The sequence below is a fragment of the Schistocerca piceifrons genome, chromosome 2 (assembly GCF_021461385.2).
Source record: "Schistocerca piceifrons isolate TAMUIC-IGC-003096 chromosome 2, iqSchPice1.1, whole genome shotgun sequence".
NCBI lineage: Eukaryota > Metazoa > Arthropoda > Insecta > Orthoptera > Acrididae > Schistocerca > Schistocerca piceifrons.
In genome coordinates, this window is record NC_060139.1 from 744,124,114 (window position 1) to 744,140,459 (window position 16,346).

The 16,346-nt window shown below is 45.1% G+C and overlaps 1 protein-coding gene across 5 annotated transcripts in view; it reads right to left on the reverse strand.

The window, feature by feature from the left end:
• LOC124777434 (enhancer of mRNA-decapping protein 4) overlaps window positions 1-10,763 on the reverse strand; it is a 162,380-nt gene extending 151,617 nt beyond the window's left edge. For 2 of the 5 annotated variants that reach the window (XM_047252839.1, XM_047252834.1), the window contains exon 1: window positions 10,670-10,763. The gene's annotated coding sequence lies outside the window, so the exon portion shown is untranslated. Of the gene's footprint in view, window positions 1-1,314; window positions 1,387-4,272; window positions 4,336-8,515; window positions 8,535-10,669 lie in introns of those variants that run through there. The other 3 variants (XM_047252835.1, XM_047252837.1, XM_047252836.1) reach the window with 3 other exon arrangements.
• Window positions 10,764-16,346: the final 5,583 nt, after the last annotated feature.

Sequence of the window (16,346 nt, forward strand, 5' to 3'; positions counted from 1 at the left end):
TCATTGCACAACATTGTTTATTAGTTACTGAAGAATGTTAATGAGTTGCAATGGCTGAAAATTTATAACATGTATTTTTTTTTTAAATTTTAGTCACTTTCCAAAATCCACTACTTAAATTATCCATCTGTTGGTCAAACACACTGTGCCATTCTATACAATGATCAATTGCCTAAACGAGATGACACTGCTTCTCCCTTGATATCTGAGTAACTATGAGGGTAATCCCAAAGTAAGGTCTCCTATTTTTTTATAAGCACATAGACCTGTTTATTTCTACAATGGTTTACATCAGTTTACAGCTTGAACATTTTGCTATTTTTTGACATAATCACCATTTCTGTCAATGCATTTTTGTAGATGCTGTGGCAGTTATTGTATGCCCATGTCATACCAGCTCGCAGTCATGCTGTTCAGAAAGATATGAAACTCTTCTTTCACCTCCTCGTCTGAGTTGAATCACTGGAACCACAATTAATGCTGACAGACACTGTGAGACTCAGAAAAAACTCAAACGGGCAATGCAGAACCAGAGAAGAGGAATGTTGAGCAAGGGCATACACATTCTCCATGACAATGCTCGCCCACACATCGCTTGACAAACCGTTTCTCTCCTGCAACAGTTTCAGTGGAACATAATCACCCACCCACTCACCCACCCGCCCTCCCTATAGTCCTGACTTGGCGTCCAGTGACTATCACCTGCTCCCTAGGTTAAAAGAACATCTGACCAGAAAGCGATTCAGCTCCGACGACGAGGCGAAAGAAGAGGTTCATAACTTTCTGAACAGCATGGCGGCGAGCTGGTATGACATGGACATACAAAAACTGCCACAGTGTCTACAAAAATGCATCGACAGATATATGTCAAAAAGAGCTAAATGTTCAAGCTGTAAACTGATGCAAACCATTGTAGAAATAAACAGGACTATGTACTTAAAAAAGGAGACCTTACTTTTGGGATTACTCTCATATTATACATTCATTTGCTGTTTGTCTATGTTCCATATTGATGTCTCAGATTTTGACACTGGTTGTGATCCTCTTGGGAAATTCCTGTTTGACTATAAATTAGAAGCCGTGTGCTACACTATTTTAGCCACACATATGGACACGAAATAATGCTTTTGTTAGTAGATTTTCCCTTTAGTAAGCTACTGAGTTTTACCTTTTACTGTTTAACTCTGGTTGTGTATTGCTGATGAGGGCTGCTGTCGAAAGCTCTATGTATGTGTGTCTTAATTGTGCCTGTCAGCGGCTTAACATGTCTTCTTTACAGTCAATCTATCTTTTCCTGCATGTTTACATTCCTACCTGGAGTTTCCATCTATGGATGTCATGTATGGTATTGGAGAACCCGGCTGCAATCTCTCTAATGGCCACATCGATTTCAGAGGCCTGCCAAGACACTGTCTTCTGATGGGTGAATCCCAAGGAAAAGGGGATCACTAAGTCCGCTGCCATTAGACTGGCTGTGGCTGTGCTCTGGAAAGCTGCATCAGCACATCTCCACAACAGGTTGCTAAAGATGACGGCAGAGGCAAAGGCATCCCAGTCAGCATTGTTGAGAGCCATCTGGGTGGACACCCAGGTGAGTGATGCTGAGGGACAGAAAGGATAATTGGAAAATGACCACTGTCACACTGGCCATCATGTACACTGCAATGGATGAAGGGGAGAAGATGAGGGCTGCAGCTGGAAAGATCAATGGCCAAATAAGATTCACATGCCACAATGAAGTGTGTGGAGGCTCTGGTATTCAGGAGACGAAGATTGAGCTCTGTGAGCAAAGTTTCAATGGCTTTACTGTGGGCAGTTCTTATAGCTCCACTCACAAAGGGTTGTGGGTGTTGAAGTCACTCAAAATGAGTGTCTGCTGGAGGGCAATGCAGAAAGCAGGGGAACACATGACAGGAAAAACTGCTACAGTTCCATTGGAGGCTCACACTATCGGTATCCTGAGGGAGTGTGAAGATACCAAGGAAGCAGGTCATGTCTCAAGGTTGCCTGCTGCCACCAGTTGCAAGGTTATGGCATCAATACACATCGGTTTTGAAGCAGGTTGTATGGGGCTCCGGTGTCACTGGGACCAGCAGGAATTCTGTCACGAGTATAGAGTTGGAATATGTGGGGTCCGATAGAAAGGAGACCACCAGAAACTCTACACTGGATGTCTTCTTTTTGTCTCTATTCTCCTTAGATGAGTTTGCTGTTTGAGAGGTCTTGTCTGCCCTTGTTTCAGTGACAGAGGAGGAATAACAAGCAACCTGTGCCTCCTTCAGCCACCTGCTAGTATCCGGTTGCAGGTCAGTAGTATCCTGGGAGGACTGTATCCCTAAGAATCTCTTCTTCATGAGAAATGCCACAGGATGGTGTTCCTTCCCCAGCTTGGGGTTGGGGATTGATGCCCTGGTGGGTTGGTAGCCAACGCCCCCAAAGTGGGTGTGCAGGAAACAGTACGAGGAGAGCCCCCATCACCTGGGCAATGAATGTAGCAGAATGGCCCCAAGGGTCTGATGTAGAAGCACAAAGGGGGAGGATAATGTCACCAGAGAGGTCAACATCGTCATGGCTATAGCAAACGTAATCGTCATATGTACAGGTAGAAAATGATCACATTTCTTCTACACCTCCTGGTACATGGGGTGGGGTCAAGAGTCTTATTCCTAGATTTTCTCTTCTCTTTGTAGGATGGTGCAGGCTGGTGAACAGGGGGAATGGTGCTTGCCACAAATCACACAAGAGTGTGGGGGATGGGGAGCAAGGAGTGTTTGTGTGCAACTGATTTCCAGAATCTCTATAGACAGAGTTGGCGTTACAATGGGGTGACATGCCCAGATCTCATGCATTTGAAGCATTGCAAAGCAGGCAGAACACAGGGTTTCACATTGCATTGATAGGCCATCTCCATGACCTGTTCAGGCAATGAGTCACCTTCAAAGATGAGGGTCCCTGTATCAACTGTGTTGTCCTTTGATCTCCACTGGACATGACAGGCAAAATGAACACCCTGTTGCTCCAAACTGGCATGTAAACCATCATCGGTCTGTAAAAGAAGGGTATGGTGGAAGATAATACCCTGGACTATACTGAGACTGTTATGGGGAGTGATAGTTACAAGATAGTCTCACCCAACTTGTTTGCAGTTTGACAGATGTGTGATATGTTTGATTCAGTGGGTCAAATATGATACCCAATATCTTAAATTTCTGACAGATCCCTATGACTCCAGCATTAACAGTTAAGTTGACATCATTTGAAAAAATTGTTTTGACAATTCAAATTCATAGCTTCCATTGCATTTGATGTCTTTTGGTGGGAACTGCATAGATTATACACAAAAGGTCTCTGGCAGTGTAGTATTACCTATTTCCCCTGAGTCTGAACTATCTACAGTTCACAAGCGCACTTTGTATTTTGCCCCTCTGTGTTGCACAGTTGTTAATGTCTATTGACCCACCATCAGCCCAAAGCAAAACTCTGAGCACACAAATTTTGACAACAATGACATACAAATGAATAAATAGGATTACATGCTAGCTTACTACTTTACAATTCAAATGATGTGGGAAACTATTCTTTCAATCATTTCATGTGATCATCACTAACGGTTTCATGCTGCATCAGGAGAAAAATAACTTAAGCAAAAGAAAACTTCTACCCTCGTCCAGTTTCCTATAGTTAAGTTTTTTGCACCACAAAACAAATATCCACAAACTGTGCTTCTCCAGGTCTTGCCCCGAGTAACTTGTGTATCAACTCAGGAAAGAAGTCACCTTAACTATTCTGATAACTGTGTGCAGATAGCACAAAGAGCTAAAAGTGAAAAGTGTATTGGAAAGAATGCATACACGTTGTCCATTTTATGACAATCTCTGTATACTGGGGTTTCAAAACATGCAATGCAACATGTAATATTAGTTTGAGCAAGTTTTTCTTTGACAGAATAAAAATGTGTCGCAATAACTTGTTATTTATAGTGTATTACAAAAACGTTCTTGTGAATTGAATAAAATCTTTTTGGGTTTTGAGCCACATCATATGGTTATACATTTATGAGCTTTCAGCAGAGTTCCTCGGCCACTGTCAAGTGGTAGAGGCAGCCAACCAATAAAAGATGGTTAGCTAACATCAGGAGTAACATTTATGTGAATAGTAAAACACATAATGCACAGAGAATTCTAAAGGAGGTCTACAATATATGATGAAAAATATCTAGATACCTAATAGTGAACATTAATATGAAGTGTGTCCACCCATCACCTTTATCACCTTTGTGATGGCTTGAATTCTATTGGTGACTCTTCCACTCTTCCAACTAGATGTCAAAGTCTGTGGAGGAATGGCAGCTCATTCTTCCTTAAGAGCTGAAACCAGAGCAGATAGTGATGCTGGATGTTGGCATCCAGAGCAAATCCACATTCTAACTCTTTCCAAAGGTGTTTCAATGGGCTCATGTTGGGACTCTGATCTGGCTACTCCATTTTAGGAATGTTACTGTCAACAAACGATTACTTCACAGATGCTGCTTTATGATTGGGTACACTGTCATGCTGGCACAATCATCAGGTCGAAACTGTTACTCTACTCTATGCAATACACAATGCTGTAAAATGTGTTCATGTCCTTCTGCATTTAGTGTTTTCTTAAGTGCAATGAGGGGGTCACATACTAACCATGAAAGCAAGTCTCATACCTTAACACCACTTCCTCCATACTTCACTGTTGGCATTACAAATGATGGCAGATAATGTTCTGCAGGCATCCGCCAAACATAAACCCTTCCATCAAACTGCTGCATAAACACAAAAGTGTGATTCATCACTCCAAATCATCCATTTTCACTTATGCACTGCCCAGTGCAATCGTCATCACTTAGCACTGACTACATAAATGTATAAGGAGCTGCTTAACCACTGTACCACCTCCTCAACTCCGTCCCTAAGCACATTCCCTGTGCTAGCTGGACAGCTGTTTAGAGCTCAAGAGTGATCCCTTCTGTTGGTATCATAGTTGGCTTTTTTTTTCTTTCTTTTTACACCCCCCCCCCCCCCCCCCCAGCAATGCTCAACAAACAGTCTGCTTAAGCCGGCATTATGGCATGAAGTATATTTCTCTGCTGTTTGTAAGTCAGCTATGGCATCTTTTCTGTTTAAATAGCATGTATTACATGTGACGTCACAATATTTTTCCACTGTGAAGATGATCAATGATCAAAACTGGTTGTGAATAAAATATCGTAAGATAGCACAGTGTTTACCACGCATTTCTCCAAGTACTTTTGATCAGTTAGTGTATATTCAGCAGAGTAATGGTAACAATGATGCTAACAACTGGAATTAAACACTGCAGTAGCAAATGCAATAAAATAATTGATGTGCCCTGTGTAGTTTCCAAACCCGATACATCAGTCCTTAAGAAGAGATGAATGCATGATATCACAGTAATACAAACACAATGCTTCCAGCAGTGTCAAACATTTATACATTTACAAGATTTTGGTCAACTGATCCTTGGTCGTTACCTCAGGTATTTGCTTGGTTTAAAAAACGAGCTTTCAGTCAAGTGCTCCCGGGCCATTAGCAATTGGTAACTTTCAGTTAGCTCATGAATGTACCACCACTTGACACTGCTAGAACCTTGAGAATATTTTGTTCAGTCATATAGCTATTAGACCATGTACTGAACAAACTTTTTGAATTTATGCCTCCGATTTGAATAATTCATATGACACTTCATATTTATTTATTTTTTAATTGCATCCAGTATCGGTAGGTCTAAACCACCCTTTCTCAAAACCCACTGCCAAAGTTGCATCAGAAAATATGACAACCATTTACTAAAATAATTCTTCTGGAAAGAACAACCAATAACACAATTGCAGCTGAAACAATTAATCTGTGGCAGGTATTAAAAAAATATATACCAAAATGCATGGAAAAACAAATTGGTAAAATAGAACTAGTTACAAAATTTAAGTATCTTACAGAGGCCATACAGTAGAATGACAAGATAAATTGCAATATATGTAAGAATTAATAAAATGGAAGGACCATATGATTTAACTACAAATATCAACAATAAGAAATGCATCTACAGAGTTACAAAATAAAACACTATACCACAGTAGTATGCCAAGAATACTAGTACGTACATGAATGCTTAATGAACTATAAGATTTGAAATGTGGGTAGAAATAATGAAATCTACCAAAACATAATAAAATATCAGAAGTGACAGCAAAGCACAGGCTAAAATTTGGACACCTAAGACTAAGAGCAGGCCAACAAAATAAACATTCCTGTGTTTCTGGAAAAAGAAGTCAACAGTGACCTGCATTAAACAACTTAGAAAATAACAAGGAGGACACCATATCAAAGAATTAGAAATAACAAAGAAACTATTTTAACAATAAAATATTACATTTATAAAGCTTTCAAGGCAAAAACAGTAACGCTATCTCACTTTAACCTATCACAATAGAGAAAAGTAAAACAACTGTTATACTCTCCCACCTTCGCAACAAAAGACACGTGACCATTTTCAGGTGCTACTTGACAAGATTTGTAAAACCCTGTGACACCTCAGTTACAACTTTTTTCACTACCAGTATCTGTTCTCATGAGTTACCATGCCCTCCCCCCCTCCTCTCTCTCTCTCTCTCACACACACACACACACACACACACACAGACAGACAGAGAGAGAGAGAGAGAGAGACAGAGAGAGAGAGAGAGAGAGAGAGAGAGAGAGAGAGAGAGAGAGAGAGAGAAAATTTGTAGGGGGGAGAACTTTCTGCCCAGAGAAAAAAATGACTATCCTACCTCATATCACTTTATGAGTTTTTGTTGACCAGTCTGTATGCCAATCGTTTTAGAGATTGGTTGCGTGACTCGGCTGTTTGTAGAGTAAGTCAAATTAACCACCTTTCAGCCGTCAATTTTCAACCTTATTTTATTTGGCACAGTAAAATGCTGAAACTGGCTGCCAAATAAAATAAGGTTGAAAATTGACAGCTGTAAGGGGTTTAATTTGACTTCCTCTTTTGTTGATCAGGTAATGCAGGCCTATTGGTCTCAGAGATCTTAGTTCGAAATTTGACAACAGACACAGCACCAGCTGAACAACACAGAATAATGTGGAATCTGCCCCCAGTACATGATGAAACTGTTGTGCCAGCAGACTGACCTGTAGTGTAGCACTATATGTAGGTTTGGTTATTCTGTGACAATTTGGTTGTGAGTTAGCAAAGCCTCCAATGTGATTGCAAAATAAGGTTTGTGGCAACTGAACCATTTAGTAAATAACACAGACAGTATTGACCCCACGACTTACCTTAGAAGATTGACCCAAGAAAAAAAAAACTATGTTTACAGAATGCGTAGATTTAGAGAAAGCTTGACAATGTTAACTTCATTACACTCTTTGAAACTTTGAAGGTAGCAGGGATGAAATAGGATGTGAAAGGCTATCAACAACATTTATAGAAACCAGGAGCAGTTCTAAGAGTAGAAGGATAAGAACTGGAAGCAGTAGCTGAGATGTGAGTGAGACAGGGTTGTAGCCTATTCCTGATGTTACACCATCTGTACACTGAGCAAGCTGCTATGGTAACCAAGGAGAAACTGGGAAAGGGAATTAAGTACCGAGAGCCCAATAGCTACTTTGAGGTTTCCCAATTCTATTACAATTCTCTCAGACAAGACATATGACTCTGAAGAGCAGCTGAATGAAACTGACAGTGTCTTGAAAACATAAGACAAACACTATGATAAAAGGAAGGTAATGGAATGAAGCTCGCTAAGAGAATTATACTAGTAAATAAGATGCTAAAAACAGCTGATGTGCCACACAGGCACCAAATTATTGACGAAGGATAAAGCAGAGGGGATATAAAACGGAGATTTACAACAGCAAGGAAAGTGTTTCTCAAACAGAGAATTTCAATGCTGAATATAAAGTGTTTTGAAGTATTTTCTGAAGGCAATTGTCTGGACAGTAACCTTGTATGTAAGTGGAAAATGGACAATAAACAGTTCAGACAAAAACAGAATGTAAGTTTTCAAAATATGCAACAGAAAAATGTAATGTAACATCTTAAGGGTGATACTTTCACCCAAAATCCTCAATTATTTACAATGTAGAAAAATATAGATTGCTACTTACCATTAAGATAACATGGTAAGTTGCAGACAGGCAAAAACAAACAAACAAAAAGAAACACACACACACACACACACACACACACACACACACACACACACAGAGAGACCACAAACTCCAGCAGCTTGGGCCAGGAGGCTGAGGCCAAAAGCTTATGTGTAAGTTTCTTAATTACGTATGTCTGCAACTTAGTGTGTTACCTTTATGGAAAGTAGCTATCTCGTGTTACCTTTATGGAAAGTAGCTATCTATCTTCTCCTACACTGTTGACTTTCCTACCTGCAGTTTACATTGTCTGATCCTCAATTATTTGTTGGATACATTACAATCTCAGTTTTCCCCTACAGTTTCACCTTCTACACTCCTTGAGTACGGTGGAGGTTGTTCCTTGGTGCCTCACAACTTGTCCTATCATGTTGTCCCTTCTTATCAATGTTCTTCACATGCTCCTGTTCTTGAGATTCTGTGGACAATCATTTCTTGTCAAACGATTCTCTTCTTTTCCACTTTTCTCACAGTCCATGATTCACTTTCATACAATGCTGTGCTCTAAACTTACATTCGTAGAAATTTCTGCCTCAAATTAAGATTGATGTACAATATTAGTACATTTCCTGTTGCCACAAACACCTCTTTTTATGCCCTTCTTATTTCACTCACATCCTGTAAAAATTTTCAACGGAGGCCAATGTTTGAAGACAGTAAGTAGGTCTAAATTGATGTTTATGTAGAGATGAAATGACTTGCACACAATAAAATAGTGTGAGAAATTACATCAAACAAAATTTTTCATGGAAGACAACAAAAACAACAAATCCAACTGATATGTAACGCAGCCCAATGGCTACATTAATGAAATAATGAAAAACCAGTCTGGAAGGTTAATTCAAAAAAATTATAATAAATAGCAAACATGCATTCTGGGGCACTTCCTGTACATGTATCATGTCAAATCAGAAAAATGTAAAGATTGGGGTGAAGGTGGGGATGTCACAATGCAACTCTTGCCATTAGAATCCACATGACACTTTCTGCATGACTAGTACTTCACAAAAGGCAATCTTTGTCAATTTCTTAGTACCGTTGAACAGTGATAATTACACTCACTTGTGTCCTAAAAACAATTAACATGGTAACAGGAAACTTCTCTGCTTAGTACATTTTCCATGTCATGTATTGAGAAACATCCAGTTCCTCAAGATACTTCTCATTTTCCCCGCAACAGCATTTGCGTCATTACCCAACTGTAGCCAAATGAATTGCACCCTACATCATTCAGACAACCATCTTTACAAAACTTGGTCTTAAACTTTCATATATTCCTGCTAAGCCTGAAGATTACTTTTTAATAAGGAAATGACAGCTAATGAACTTAGAATTACTCCGCATGCTGTGCAAGCAAGAAAAAACAGATCCTTGAAAGACAGAAAATATCAGAATACTGCTTTCATCATTTGGTGATTTCTGAATTTGCTAACTAGGCAATGCATTGGCCTCCGAGCTGTTATGCCCAAAGTAAACAACAAATCACATTGTTATAGATCAAATATGACACTCTGCTTTGCTAGTTACACTGGAGAGGTTAACACGTGTCACAATGAGCTCTGTTTCAACGTTTTGCAGAACTTTCTCCACCCCCACAAACTGGCACAAATACAGAAATCTCTAAACAAATGCAAGGTGATTTAGTATTATACTGAAATAACTCCCAATTCAACAAAGAAATAAGCACCTCCAAATTGTTAGGTCAAAAGTCATTGGTACCTTAAGTGTACCATTACCACAATTGATAAGTAAAATAGGCTACATTATTCCCCCAGTAATCAATTGCAATATAAGCGAAAAAAACAAAACCACACAGAACTCTTATCTGAAACAATATGCAAGTTTAAACAAATTATTGCTCCCCCATATAAAATGGACTGACATTAACTACAACAGCTCCTAACTCGCACTACCAATCTTGGGAATTTGTTCATTGGATCCTCTATCTGCATTGTTATATTTTAATAAAACAGTCCATGAAACGAAATTTTATATCACTCGTCGACATTGGAAGCTTTACCACTCTACTTCCAAGTTTGCCTTTGAAACTCAAATGTTGGTTAATGCACAATAAGAATTGTTACAATGAGTTAATATTTCTCCAATCGCAATGCATTAGTGTCATTAATTTCGTAGAAAATTTGCTAATGTTTCCGGTTGAAATATAAACCCCCCAACAGTCAGTGCAAAAACTGCAATAATCGCTAAAGCTCAACGCCAGAACATGTAAACTGGACATACCGTTCAAGTTAGTTTCAAGAAAAAATGTGCTGATCTGAGGTTCTTAGCAAAAATGATCAGTATTCAGCACATTCTCGATTATGTGTTTAATGCATCAGCTAATGAAAAATCGACAGAAAACCACTTTCCACAGCTGAAACTAACAGCAACTTTGCGTAATGGCTGTTTATCACCACCATACAACATATCTACCCCAATCACAAAATAGGATAGCTCCGTACCTTCAATCGCAATCACATGCATCCACACACAAACAAAGTCCCGCCGACCTGTTCCAGCACACACTGTCACAAACACACTACTTTTTATCGCAGCTAGCAAAGATGCTACTTCGGTGCCCATAGCATTGAAGCACAGGTAACGAAAGGCAGAACACTGATTGGGACAAACGAATACCACGCGCAGCTCTCGCATCACACGTAGGTTTTGCATGTGTACAAATAATGTAGTCTCCAGAGGAGACGTTTGGGCTATAACGTGGTTTAATTTTTATAATGTAGTAAAAGTATAGACATTTTTGTCTTATTAATTAAGTACAAGAAGTTGTCTGGAATCATGTCTTTCACTCAAAAAAAAAAAAAAAAAAAAAAAAAAACTTCGACTGAATTATTCACGTGCCAAACATCTTGAAATTTGTTTTGAAAATACACAAAGACTCAAGCATATGTTTTTCAGTTGTAATTGCTGAGATGCTTTAAGAGTATACAGTTACATGTGTCTTTATGCCTAGCGCTCCCGAAATTCGTGCTGAATTTTATAGTTAGCTATTACATTTAGGGTTGTACTGCTTCTTTTTTTACGTTTGTACAGAAGAGAATTCCTTATATATGCCAACTGCAGGTCGATGCACACATCTCCGGCGGTACTCCGCAAGGATACCGCCCTTCGATTGTGCCATTCCAGCACTAATCGAAGCGCTAGGTTTTCAGGTGCCAGCCAGCCAGCCGAGTAGCAGCGGTCCAGCCGAGCAGCAGCAGCAGCAGCAGCAGCAGCGGTCCCCGCCAGCAGCAGTGGTCCAGGCCAGCAGCAGTCAGCCAGCCAGCCCTCCAGCAGCGGCAGCAGCAGCAGCGGCCCCAGCCCCGTCCGCGGCAGCAGCAGCAGCTGCGACATTCCTGCCACCCGTCGTCGGCGTCAGCGCCAGCGCCAGCAGCGTGGGACTCTGGTCTTTGTCCGTCTTTGTCTTCATCCGTCTTCGACTTCGTCTGTCCTCAATTTTTTTTCCTTTCTTTTTCGTCCTGTGCATTTTTGTTTATCCCTGTCGTCATGTCAGCCCCCACCACCACTACCACCACAGCCATAGTTTATACTTCCCCCTCCGCCACCACCACCACCATAACATGGTGTGCCCAGTCACACCCCCCTCTTTCCATCACTCCTCTTCTCACTTTCCCTTCGCCTTCGCTCTTTGTCGCCCCCTCTCCAGCTTCTTCCTCCTGCGCCTTTCCCTCTGATCCTTTCCCCCACTCCCCCAGCCTGTCACTGCTACTCCAGCTAGGGTGGTGGCCCATCGGGCCACTGCCCATGCCCAACTCTCCCCATCGTCTTCGCCACCACCGTCGCCGTTGCCTTCACCATCACCATCTCCGTCGCCGGCTGCTGCGTCCACGCCGGGACCTGCCCCTTCCCACCACCTCCCTATAGCTCCCGTCCCTCATGTCACCACCGGTCCGCCCCAGTAGCTGAGTGGTCAGCGTGACGGATTGCCGTCCTCTGGGCCCGGGTTCGATTCCCGGCTGGGTCGGAGATTTTCTCCGCTCAGGGACTGGGTGTTGTGTTGTGTTCATCATCATTTCATCCCCATCCGGCGTGCAGGTCGCCCAATGTGGCGCCGAATGTAATAAGACCTGCGATATGGCGGCCGGACCTGCCCCGCACGGGGCCTCCCGGCCAATGACGCCAAACGCTCATTTCCATTTCCATGTCACCACCCACCCTTCTGCCGCCGTTAAACGCCCTATTGGCACCACCACCTCCTCCGCTCCCAAAAAGGCCCCGCCCCGTCCTCCTTCCCCCCCCCAGGATGCAATGGATGTCTCCCCGCCTGACCCTGCTCCCTCCGCCTCCTCCTCCTCCTCACCCCCTCTTTATACAAATACCTCCTCTCCCGTCCCGATCCTTCCCTTCTCGAGGCCCAGAATCTCTCCCTCCTCCTCTGCCAACACTTCCCTGGTGCCCCCATCTCTGTCCTCACTCCCAGACAGGATTCTATTCTCAAATCCTTCCCCAGCCCAACGCTCCATACTGACATCCTCTCCCGACTCCCCATCATCCGTTTTGGCCCCAACACCTCCCTCACTCCTGCTCCTTCTCCATCTCCTACCCGCCAACCCCAATCCCCACGTCGCCCGCCGACCCTCACCACCGTGATCACTCGGCTCAGTCCGTCGACCACGGAGGTGGAGGTGTTGGCAGAGCTCAAGGCGCATCCCACGCTGGAGGTGCGGGCGGTCCGCCGCATTTTCAACTCGGCCGGCCCCACCCGCCTTATGTGGGTCTTTTCCGAGCCTGCCCCCTCCAGAGACGGTCTCCTGAAGGAGGGTGCCCTCCTCTTCAACCAACGTTATGGAGTTTACCCCTCCCGTTCCCCTCCTCAATCCCTCCGCTGCCAGAGGTGCTTGCGGTATAATGCACACCCAACATCTGAGTGCCGCGAGGCCCCCACCTGCCTGCACTGTAGACAAGCCCACTTCTTATGGCAGTGCCCCAATCTCCAATCTCCCCCTTCCTGCAATACCTGTAACCTCCCTCATCCTACTTACTCCCAGAAATGTAAGGCCCAACCCCATCCTACCACTCCTGAACTCACCGTTCCTGTCCGCCCTCTGGACGCCCCCACCCCTCCCGGAAATTCCCTTCACCCACCTCCTACCGCTGAGGACATCATCCGATTCCTCACCATCGTCCTTCAGAATGTTCATCCTTTTCAGCGCCACCACACCCTCCAACAGATCTCCCTCGCTGCCCATTCCGTTTTCCAACTAAAAATATATGCCACCTACTCCAACAACCAGGCCCATTTCACCTTCTCCCGTCTTGACACCCTCGTCTAAATTCCTGTCATGGCACGACAACACCGTATCGTTTTCAACAATATCTGCTCGCTTCCCGCCAACAAGAACCTCTTCCTGCACACCCTTGTCACCCACCGTGTGGATGCCTTCCTCCTCAATGAAACCTTCCTCCAACCCCACCACACCGTCCACACTTCGCCCTACGTCCTTCACCGCTCTAATAATACCCTCCCGATTGTGCGTGGTGGAGTTGCCATTGGTCACCACCACCAGATCCCCGTTCGGCTCTAACCTCTCCTTCCCGACCCCACCGAACACCTGATCCTTAGTCTCTTCTTCTCCGGCCTTACCATTACTTGTGCCACCATCTATGTCCGCCCAAACGCCCCTATTCCCTTCGACTTCCTCTCCCACATTGACCGTACCTTCTCCTCCTACATGATCGCCGCCGACCTCAACATCCAAAGTCGTTCCGCCGCCCAGTTACGGCAGTGGCATCGGTTCCTCTCCTCCCTTCAAGGCGACGTCATCCCCATCCCCCAGCACACCCGTCCCGAATCCAACTCCACTCCCGATGTTATCCTCTCCTCCCCTAACCTCCTTGGACGCATAACGGTGGATGTCCTGGAGCCTATTGGTAGCGACCATCTCCCTGTCCTCCTCACCATTTCGGACAGTCGTCGCCCCCGTCCCGACCCTCGTAATGACCCTCCCCCTAAGTACGTCCATGACTATTCCCGTGCCAACTGGAATGCCTACCGAGATACCCTCTCCACCCAGGTCGATAGCCACCCCTTCACCTACCACTACCCTGACGATGTAACCCATGCCGCTTCCTTTCTCCAGCAGACCTTGTCTGAGGCCGAGGAAGCCCACGTCCCTACTGTCGCCATCCACCCCCACCGTCCTACCTTACCCCCACAGGCTGTCCTCCTCCTCCGTGAATCCCGTCATCTCTACCGTGCCTTCCTCCACACGCGTGACCTGGACACACTACGATGCCACCGGCAATTCCAGTGACACATTCGTAATTTGCTCACGGCTAAGAAACGCCGGGACTGGCGACAGACATGCTCCCATTTAAATGCTACCCTACCTATCAACTCGTCCAAGTTCTGGTCAGCCTTCCGTCGCCTTACCCGAACTAAACCCTCCCCCTACCATCCTCTTCTCCATGATGATCACCCCTTCCCTGACGCCCTTAGTAAGGCCAATTACTTTGCCTCCTACCTCTCCAATGTGTTTTCCATCCCCGATGATCCCCAGTTCGATTACTCCCTCTTCCCGGATGTCCGCGATCGAACTGACACCTCTGTCCCTCCCCTCGCACCTGGTTTCCAGTACTTGGACAACATTGCACACACGGATCTCAATGCCCCTATCACTACATAGGATCCCATTGCTACACTCCGCACAAAACGCAACACCGCTCCTGGTCACGATCGTGTCACCTACCGTCACCTTTGTGAATCTCCTGTCTCTTTCCTCTCCACTCTGGCCAGGCTCTACACTGTCGTCCTGTCCACCGGTTACTACCCCGACCTGTGGAAAACCTCCCGTATCCTGATGTTCCTTAAACCTGGCAAACCGCCGTCCGCCATCTCCTCCTACCGTCCCATCAGCCTTACCTCGGTCTTCAGCAAGGTCCTGGAATCTATCCTCACCCAACGCATCCACCAGCATCTCCGCCAGCACCACCTCCTTCCCGTTACCCAGTGTGGCTTTCGGCCGTCCTTCTCTTCTGACGACCTTCTCCTTCACCTCACTCATCTTTCCGACCAGCTTAATTCCCGTCGCTCCGCAATATTCCTCTCCCTGGACCTCGAACGTGCTTATGACCGCGTATGGCATTCCGGTCTCCTCTTCAAGCTCCAAACCTTCACCCTTCCCATTAACTACGTCCATCTGATCGGCTCCTTTCTCTCCCACCGTCCTTCTTACGTCACCATCCATAACACAGATTCCTACACCTTTTTCCCCTTCGCCGGTGTGCCCCAAGGCTCCGTCCTCTCCCCCCTTCTGTACCTTTTGTATACAGTGGACATGCCGCCACCGTCACTCCCCATCAACCTTCTCCAGTTTGCCGATGACACCGCCTTCCTTGCCCTTGCCCCCACCCTGCAGCGCTCCCAACGCCTTCTTCAATCCCATCTTGACCGGTTCACCGCTTGGTACAACCAGTGGTTGCTCAAGGTCAATCCCTCCAAAACCCAGGCGATCATTGTAGGCAAAACCACCCCTTCCTTCCGCCTCCTTGATTTCTATCTAACCATCTATGGCCGTCCTATTGCCCTCACTCCCACCCTTAAGTACCTTGGCGTCACCCTGGACCGTCGCCTCTCCTGGATTCCCCATCTCTGGACAATCCAAGCCAAGGCACGCTCCCGACTCCGTCTCCTCAAGCTCCTTTCTGGCCGTACGTGGGGTCTGGACCCCTCCACCATCCACCACACCTATAAATCCCTCATCCGCCCTATCCTTTGTTACGCCCATCCGGCATGGATCTCCGCCCCCCCCCCTACCTTTTATAAATCCCTCCAAATCCTTGAACGCCATGCTCTCCGCCTCACCTATCACATCCGTCTCCCCTCCCCCATGCGGCTCCTGTACGATCTCATCCCCTTCCCCTGCCTCCTCCTTTTCCTTGAAAGGATCCGGATCCTGTACACCTCCCGCAAACTCGATCCTCCTCGCCCGCTTGTCTCACCCATCCTCTCCCACCCCCACCCGCTGCCGCGCCTGTATTCCCACGTCCCACCCGGTCTCCATCTCTCCACCCTCCTTACCTTCTCTCAAGGTGCCTTCCGCCAGCTCCCCCTCCCTGATGATGTCCTCCTCCCCTCCATCTACCCCTCCTATCAACTTTGATCCTCCCCCTCCACTTCCT